We start from the raw sequence: 9755 nt of genomic DNA, 5'->3' as shown, positions 1-9755 counted from the left end.
CACCAAGAACAATGACTTTGAGAGGAAAAGATCTGCCAGCATCCTTGGGAATGATCAGATGGATGAAGTGAAGGCAAAGCTGGACAGTGTTCACAAGCTTCTCAGGAAGCAGGTCTGCTTGGTTGAAGATGCAGAGGCTGTAGACACAGAGGGTGGAGCACAGGAAGAAAAAGAGGTGAACTTCATTGGTGGAACTGGAATCCAAAGATCTGGAAGCAAGGGTGGAAACAGAAACTCCTACGGAAATAGGGGTAATTTCAACCAGAGTTCACAGCACCAGTTACCCTACAGCAATAACTACAACAACAACAGAGGTTATGGAAATTCCTACTACCAGAAGCCACCACCACCTACTCAAGAGAGCAAGATTGAAGAGATGCTTGACAGAGTTCTTGAGGGACAGCAGCGCATGACGGTGGACTTCAATGGGAAGATTGATTCTGTCTACACCAACCTGAACACAAAGTTTGAGACTTTGAGTACTCATGTGAAGAAGCTGGAGATGCGGGTTGTTCAGACAGGAGAAACTGTTAAGAGGCAGGAAGTTTTAGCAAGAGGGGTAGGAGATGACGTGATGAAACACCACGTGAATGCCATCATAGGAGATGATTTCTGGCAAGTGGTGAAGCAAGAGAAGCTGCAAGAAGGAGATTTCGAAGTAGAAAGTTCGATGAGCTTCGGCGGATCGCACTGGTGTCGATCGACGACAGACTACGAACATCGATCGACGGATCACAACCCAAATCGATCAACAGGCTCTCCAGAGCATCGATCGATGACACCTACGGAGTCAACCGCATCTTGCAATGCCGTGAGGATCCTGACTCACGAGGAGTTCGCAGCAAGACACCTACATCCGCCCAGCCCTATTTACGTCAAAATCGATCAACATTCAGACACACCCATCGATCAACAGCAAGAGACCGCTGTCGATCGACAACCTCCAGCGCCCATCGATCGACGAGCACCTCTGACATACCGAGTGCAGATGCCGAAGATAGATATTGCACGTTTAAATGCACTCAGGCCCAAACCCAAACCTTCAGATAACCCACCAGAGACAATCAGGATACTTTCAGATGATGCAGCAGGTCCTATGGAAGTAGATAGGGTTCCTATGGGAAAAAATCTGAGGAAAAGAAAGGAAAAAGTGGTGAAACATCTGAAGAGGGGAGCTAATGAAAAGGAAAGGGAAAGTTTCCAAAAGAGAGTTTTCAGGATTCCTTTAGAAAAGCCATTCGAGGAGGCTTATTTTACCCACATATTGTGGATGTTCTTCAGAGAAACAAGGGAAACTGAAGAAGACATTACGAGAATGTTCTGTGAAGCTAGAGAAAAGATGAGGAAGAGGGTTACACTGATTAAGAAGAGTGATCCTGGGCAATTTACAATACCATGTACGGTGAAGGGAATTGAGTTCCCACATGCTTTGTGCGACACATGAGCATCAGTCAGCATCCTACATAGGGTTATGGCAGACCATTTGGGTCTGCAGGTGGAGCCTTCCAAGGAATTATTCACCTTCGTGGATTGTTCTCAGAGGAGCTCAGGAGGGATTGTGAGAGACCTAGAGGTGCAGATTGGTAATGCCCTAGTTCCAGTTGATTTCCATGTCTTGGATATTGCTTGGGAGAGCTTTCTTGTCAACAGTAGGATCAGTATGCAACCTGCAAACCAACCAATTGTGTCTGACGCTCATAGATCCTCATGTCCACTACAACCCTATTCCAGTCAAGCAGCCACAGACGTCCTCCAGAAGAATCAATGATCAAGGAATCATTGCAGCTTGTCACTATGGAGCCGAGTACGAGACAGAATACTCGGCATCGATCGAATCTCACACTGCAACATCGATCGACAATTCCCACCAAATATCGACCGACATACCAAGGAAAGAATCGGTTGACAGTAGCCCAAAAGATTGGGAGAACGACTACTACATCCCTACTGTGGCAGCATACACCAGACACAACATGCATACGGAGGAGTATGATGAAGATTATGAGGAGGAACGAGCTACATAGTACAGGGCAATTCCTGATGAGGAAGACAAACTTCTACATCATTCCTCCTGGAGGAGGAACTCACCATCGATCGACAGAACAATCTTGACGTCGATCGACACTCAACTTCATCACACAAATCGAAAATGAGAAGCGACCGACATTGCCTACTACCCATCGATCGACACTAGAGTCGACCGTGTGCGAGAAGGAGACTACTCGATTGGGAGTTGGGCAGATGATTATCATTACGAAAGCTATGCAGTAAAAACGGAAATTCATGAGCCAAGAGAAGATAAACTTCATAAAGGTTTCACATATGAGGAACTTCACAACATACAAAGACGTGATGAAGCAGATCAACATCAAGCAGAAGTTATTGGGGGAAAGAACACGTTTCTGTCATTCTATCGACAGAGCTATCCGCCCATCGATCGACGAAAGGCCTCCATCATCGATTGACATCTGTCCAAAACCAAAACCCACTGTAAGCAAAACCCTAATTTTGATAACCAGTATCTAACACTAGATGAATTTGGTATTTTCAGGGACCCAGATGGCTACGCAAGAGCAATAGATGGACATGCACTGCAAGTATCCAAAGAGGACATTGAAGACATTCTTCAGATGGCTAATGGAAAAGATAATCTCTTCATGCAACAACGCACCGTTCCAGCATATCAGCAGAGGGTTACAAAAGAGTTCTATGACACAGCTTCTGGCATAGACAATCGCTTCAAGAAGAAGTATAGACATCCTACTCGACCGTCGATCGACGTTAATGTCCCACCATCGATCGACAGACGTCCATAATTCGGCAGAAGAGCCTTTGACCTTTTTGGAACTAGAAAATTCTACTGGGAAGAGAAGGATGAGTATGGAGTCTACAAAGATGATCAGGGATGTGCAAGAGATGTGAATGGACACATCATCAATGTATCCAAGGGGGATATCAGAAAGCTAATGGAAAGAGCTTCGAGAGATGAGCACAACTACATATGTCTTCCATAACATGCTAACTCATTCATATAGAATCATCGATCGACACTGGTCAATAGACGAACCTATAAAGCGAGAGCCTAGTTGTTCGTTTATAAGTGTTGAGCTCTACAATATCATGCAAGCAACTTGTTAGACATCTATAGGATTATAATTCCACATTTCCTGAATAAAAACCCTAAGTCTAGCAATTTCCTTTACCAATCAATCGAGCAATTACTTGCTCAAACAACTGCAACTTTACATTTAAACAATTAAACCATCTAGATTAACAAGTCTGATTAGATTTATTAGGTTCCCTAGCTCCTTGTGGATTCGATCCCTAAGTACTACAATTGAACCTCTTATTTGAGGGTGTAAAATCACTCTTTAGGGTAATTTGAGTGATATCACCAATAAACTAAAAAAAGCTATCTTAGGAAATCTCTCTTAATAATAACATTAATGATAGGAAAAATAAAAGTGATGAATTTCAAGTGATGATCCAAAATAAAATATCACACATAAATTCATGAAGTTTTGACTTCTATTTTAATAGAATAAATATTCAGTAAGAGAGGATTTAGAGAAAACCCAAAATTTTATGAAATCCTAATCCAATAAACCCCACATATTCTTTGAACAAATTTAACATATGTTAACTAAAATTATCAAATACTAACTAAATCATAATTGTACAGAAAGCTTTGAAGAAAGCCGTCACCTAAATACCAAACTTGTTCATTTTCACCAGAAAATACAAGCTTATCATTAACTTAAATAAATACCAAACTTATATTAAACGAGCCATTTTAGTATTACTTTTTGGCAACATATATTATCGTGTATATGACGTTTAATGTTAACGGTGATTGAAACTTTGTCGTTTTAGAACTAGAATAGAGAACAAGTTCTGAAACTGGAATAACTTAGAACCTTGATCCCAAAATCATTTTGTCTCATCTATCTTCTATCTGGTTCCCTAATATCAAATCCAAAACATCCTTGAATCAATCCTTCAAGTATGAGACAGAAAAGTGTAATGATCCAATTTATGGCCCAACAAATTCAGCCCGTCAAGGCCTAGGCATATTCTCAAAAGCACAAGGTAAACTCTATAAATAGCAACTTCCATCAGCTACTTTTTTCCAAAACAACAAAGAGAAAAATCAGAAGTTTAAGAAAGTGAAATGTGGAGATTTTGTAAAAACCAAATGGCCACCGGAGAGTTCTGAGATTACCGCCTCGACCATCACAGCCTGAGACCACGTTGACATAGTCACCACCATTCGCAGCTTAAGGTACCCCCCAAAAAACGCCATGCCTCTAGTTTTGGTTTTGGTCGTTTAGTAAATCGTCGATAACTCTTTAACTGCGTCGAATTTCGTGCATGCAAGACCACCATTCTGTTCATCTCGTTGAAACAAATCCGAAGCCGTAGCCTTCAATCGCGTTGCAATCAGAGTCAAGACGAGCCAGCACGCGCCACCGCTGAAAATGTCCTCCTCTGCCCATGACGTCCATTTGCCACAGCATCCGCCGCCGCCGTTGATTTTTCCGGTAAGCCGTCGTCGGCCTCTCACCGCCAGTGACCGGGGGCCGGTGACTTGGCACTGGCCGAGTCGACTCAACAAGTCAACCCGGTGACTCGGTCAATCTGGCGACTCGGTCAACTGGTTGGTTTTACTTGGTTAGCTTAAACCGGTCGGGTAAAATTAATTGGATTTCAGTTAAGTTAAATCAGCTAGTTAAATTAGTTTGATTTCGGTAAAGGTAAACCAAATGGTCCAATTGGAATTGATTTCGGTTAAGGAAAACTGGTTGCTCTAAATCAGTTCCAATCTGGTCAAGGGCTGACCATTGACCTGGCGGATTGACTTTTCAGTGGACTTTGATCAGACCACCGGTTACCCGTTTTAAACCATTCGAATGGCGTTCTGGCTCGATTTATCGCCCTTATTTCAGATTTGGAGTATATTTGAGCAGGTGGAGTTCATATATACCACTCTTCCAAATTTCTAAGGTGAGGGTTACCCCTGTTAATCTCATATTATTGTCCAACTCTTTCTATTGTAATTTAGGTTTCAAACCAATGTTCCTTTTGTTTGAATTGAGTCTAGCTTGATAGTTAAAATTTGCACTGTGAACTGGAATTAGGGGTCTAGAGGATTCAACTTTGATTGGATTGTGTGATGCTGAGTGATGCTATATATATATACTTATGAGTAGAAACTATGTGACGTTACTATGGTGAGCGGGGGTTCAGAGACGTCTGAGCTAACGACGATGTTTGTGAGGGGTGTGGTGCAGAGAAGTTTGCATCTTGACACTATTATGGTGGGCAAGGGTACAGAGACATACTGTACTAACGATGCTGCGTATATATGTATATATGTATATGGAGAATGCAGGGTGTGTGGTCTTGCTATGCACTATCTCGTCGTTTGTTTTGTGTGATGCTTTAGGAGTCTTATTTATTCATGTTAGAGCTAAACTCCCATAGTTGGAGTTTTATTTATCAGATTCAGTGGTTTGCGGTTTAGCATCTTATACCTCACTGAGTGGCTACCCTATTACTTACCCCTCATTCTTTCCCCTTTTAGGTGAGACCGATGAGCATGAGTGATTGTATCGGACTGGTGCTTTTGGGTGTTATGTAGTGTCGATATTTGCGGATTTTATTTTATGGTAATGTAGTTGACTTTCATGACATAAGTAGATATTTCAAGAGATTATTATTTATTATATTGTTGTGGGGAAACACTGTGGTCATAACTTTTGGTATCAGAGCGGATTTTATCCCGGATCAGACCCGGGATGGCGATTTCATGGGATTTGATTTTTAGCGGTTTAAATGTTTTTCAAAATATTTCTGGACGACTTGGGCATTTAAAAAATTAAAAACAAATAGCACCTTTCCGTTCGGCATTATTCCTTTAAGCGTTGGTACTTGGTGTTCGACAGAAATTAACCATTTTGCTTTCCTTACAGATGCCGCCAAAGAGAAGAGCCAACCGTACTCGGACCACCAGAGATGCTAGAGAGGCTGAAGATGAGCATGTGTAGCCGCGTCTCCACCGATTGATAAGGATGCCTTGAGGCAGATGGTACATGACACAGCTAGACATGCTGCTCATGAGGCCGTCCAGCAGATTACCCAGGAGGCAGTCCAGCAGATTACCCAGGAGGCAGCTAGGCAAGCTGCTCAGGATTCTGCCGAGTAGCTGCACATGATATTGCTTGTCAAATGGCTGCAGTTCACCAGATTCAACAAATTTTGCATGGTCCTCAAGTTCAGGTGCAGCATGGTCTTTAGGTTCACGTGCAGCATGGTCCGCAGATTCATGTGTAGCAATTCCCGCCGATTCAGGTCCAGCGGGACCAGCAGATTCCTGGTCAGCATTCCCCCAATCAGCACGTTCGATTAGTTTTTCAGGTTCCACCACCGCCACCCAATTTCCCCGTGGAGATTCCCGAGACGCTTATTAGGATGTTGGGCAGATGAAGAATGTGGATTTGAAGCATTTTGGGGGAATAGTGGATGCTACAGTTTCTCATGATTGGAAGCATAGACTCACTTAGTGTTTGAAGACCGTCAAGTGCCCACTACGCGTCTGCCTTAATATCGGCGAGCTATATCTGCATGGAGATGCATCAGTATGGTGGAATGGAGTGTGATCGATTCATCGTGGGCCTGGCGAGCTGACATATGAAGATTTTCTCCATGTGTTCGATAAAAATTATTTTCTCATGGAAGATTTGCATCAGAAAAAATAATGTTTTCGAGCATTTGAGGCAGGGTACTAGGACTGTTAGGGAGTACGAGTTGGAGTTTAGCCGACTCCGCAGGTTTGCTAGTAGTGGTATGGACGAGGAGAATGGAGGTTCTAAGATGGGATGCGAGTGGAACGTCGTTGCAGATGCAGCATGGTATCGTACACCAGCTTAGACAATCTGGTGGAGAAGGTTGTTGTTCAAGAGACATGTATTGCCGAGGACCATAAGTTTTTCAAGGAAGCTCAGCCTAAGTCAGGAGAGACTTTAGAGTCAGAGAAGAGGACTTGGGATCAGTCAAAGTCAAGTGTTATAATTGTGGAAGGATGGGGCCTAAAAGCAGGAGTTATCAGAGTAAGCCATTAGGTGCCCATGTTGCAGCACCAGCAACGGCACTAGCACCAGTAGCGGTAGCTAGGAACTGCTATGGTTCTGACCAGCCGGATCATATCTTAAAAGATTGCCCAAGGAGGGGCAATGCGGCACTTCCACCACCACCATCCAAGCGTTTAGCCATCGCTCCACGTGTGTTTGCGGTAGAAAATCCTGAGGGAGCGGAGCCGATAGCGGGTATGTATCTTTCTCATACTCATTTGTGTTTGAGTATTTTGGTTTCATGGTTATCATGTGTAGTTAGTCAAATCTCGGGTTGAAATGTTTAGTACCCGTTTAGGAACCAAACATTTTCTTAAGAACGGATCAGTTTGAATAATTAATTTTGGGGTCATAACAGTTTATTTTTAAAAAAACCCGGTATATAATCGAATTAAAAATGGTTCCGATTTACTTTGAGTTTAAAGCAAAAACTAAAACTAAAATTTTCACACAAAACTGCTACTGTAAATGAAATCCCTTAATTTTTCTTTCCCGCTTAATGAAATTCTATCTTAGCGCGGATTTGGTGCTACGATAGAATTGTGATCTGATCTTGGCACTTTTGGTAGCAGTTGGTGAATTCATGCTACCGCGAACTGTTACCAATACTCATATTTCTTGTAGTGTTCTTAGATGGGATGCGAGTGGAACGTCGCGGCAGATGCAGCGTGGTCTCGCATACCAGCTTAGACAATCTGGTGGAGAAGGTTGTCGTTCAAGAGACATGTATTGCCGAGGACCATAAGTTTTTCAAGGCAGCTCAGCCTAAGTCAGGAGAGACTTTAGAGTCAGAGAAGAGGACTTGGGATCAGTCAAAGTCAAGTGTTATAATTGTGGAAGGATGGGGCATAAAAGCAGAAGTTATCAGAGTAAGCCATTAGGTGCCCAGGTTGCAGCACCAGCAACGACACTAGCACCAGTAGTGGTAGCTAGGAACTGCTATGGTTCTGACCAACCGGGTCATATCTTAAAAGACTGTCCAAGGAGGGGCAATTCGGCACTTCCACCACCACCATCCAACCGTTTAGCCATCACTCCACGTGTGTTTGCGGTAGGAAATCCTCAGGGAGCGGAGCCGACAGCGGATATGTATCTTTATCATACTCATTTGTGTTTGAGTATTTTGGTTTCGTGGTTATCATGTGTAGTTAGTCAAATCTCGGGTTGAAATGTTTAGTACCAGTTTAGGAACCAAACATTTTTTTAAGAATGGATCGGTTTGAATAATTAATTTTGGGGTCATAAACAGTTTTTTTTTAAAACCCGGTATATAATCGAAAATCCAAGTTAAAACCCTGAAAAATATTCAAGTCAAAATGTGATGAATATTTTTTATTTTATAATTATAAATATAAGATATTTTAAAATTAAAAATAGTAGTATTTTATTATATATTGAATATTTGGGTATCGTTTTGATTTCGGTTCAGTTTTTATTTTTCAGATTAAAGAAATAATTTACCTTCGGGTTTTCATAAATTTTGGTTATGTTTTAGTTTCATTTTTCGGTTATGTTCCGGATTGATTAATTAGTATAGTTATATATTTTATAGCATACTAAAATAATGTGAAAATAATTTTATGTTAAATTTATGAATATGTCAAGTAAAAAAAAAGATATATATATATATATAATTATTTTCTAAATATTATAAAACTTTTTAGTTTAGAAATAGAGAAATGAAGTTAGGAGTAGTATTTATAGGAAAAAAGAAAAAAGAAAATCATCCATTCAGCGTCTATATTTGACCACCATTTTTTTGTTTTCAGGATAGTTTTATTTATATGCAAATTGATCCACAAGTAGCTTACTAAATATTCGTTTTGTTCTACATATTAATGAAGCCATCGAAGGCTTTCCGCAAATTGAGATTTAGCTGGGTTTGCGGGTCAATCCGCCCCGCCTGACCCGCCAACCCGTTGGTCGACTTGTTTTTTTTACTAAAAATTTTAACCGGCAAAAAAAAATGATATACCCGCTGATGTGCCCTTGGGTAGCGCACCGGGCAAAACAGACCTACATGGCTTGATCATGGGAAGCAGTAAAGATATATGTTCATTGTTTGACACATATCTTCCAAACCTCGAGGCTTCTACGCATGAAATCACTTGGAGAATGTTCTCAACTCAATTATGGAACTCCTCGAACAAGAATCAGATCAAATGAAGTTCAGATAAAAGAGTTATGCAATTTACAAAACCGGTGATCTTCAGTTCTCGCGAATTTGGGCGGTACGGATCGTCAAGCCCACGTCTTGATCCTTACAACCATGGACCAGAACGACCAGAATGAACCTGGACAGTAGTTGAAGGGTCTCCTTGACCAGTGCTCCTCAAACTCAGCAACTTTGACTCAATTATTATTTTCTAGTCAAATTTCTCATTTCCTAGATGTGTGATTCCCACAAATAATTATGTCTTTCTTTGACCACATATAGTATAAATATGTAAACTCTTTTATGATTAAAATCTGTCTATGTTTTTGAGTTTATTTTTGTTTCTTCTCTGAGTGAGAGAGAGAGTTCTTTAGCTATTTCATTGGTGTGAACCGGCTTGTTGATTTGGTGGTCAGCCAATTCATCTTTGTGTGTTGTTTGGTGGTTAGCCAACACATTCATTCTTTCTT

This window comes from Brassica oleracea, chromosome C2, assembly GCF_000695525.1.
Source record: "Brassica oleracea var. oleracea cultivar TO1000 chromosome C2, BOL, whole genome shotgun sequence".
Lineage (NCBI taxonomy): Eukaryota > Viridiplantae > Streptophyta > Magnoliopsida > Brassicales > Brassicaceae > Brassica > Brassica oleracea.
Note: the sequence above shows the minus strand (reverse complement) of the source record.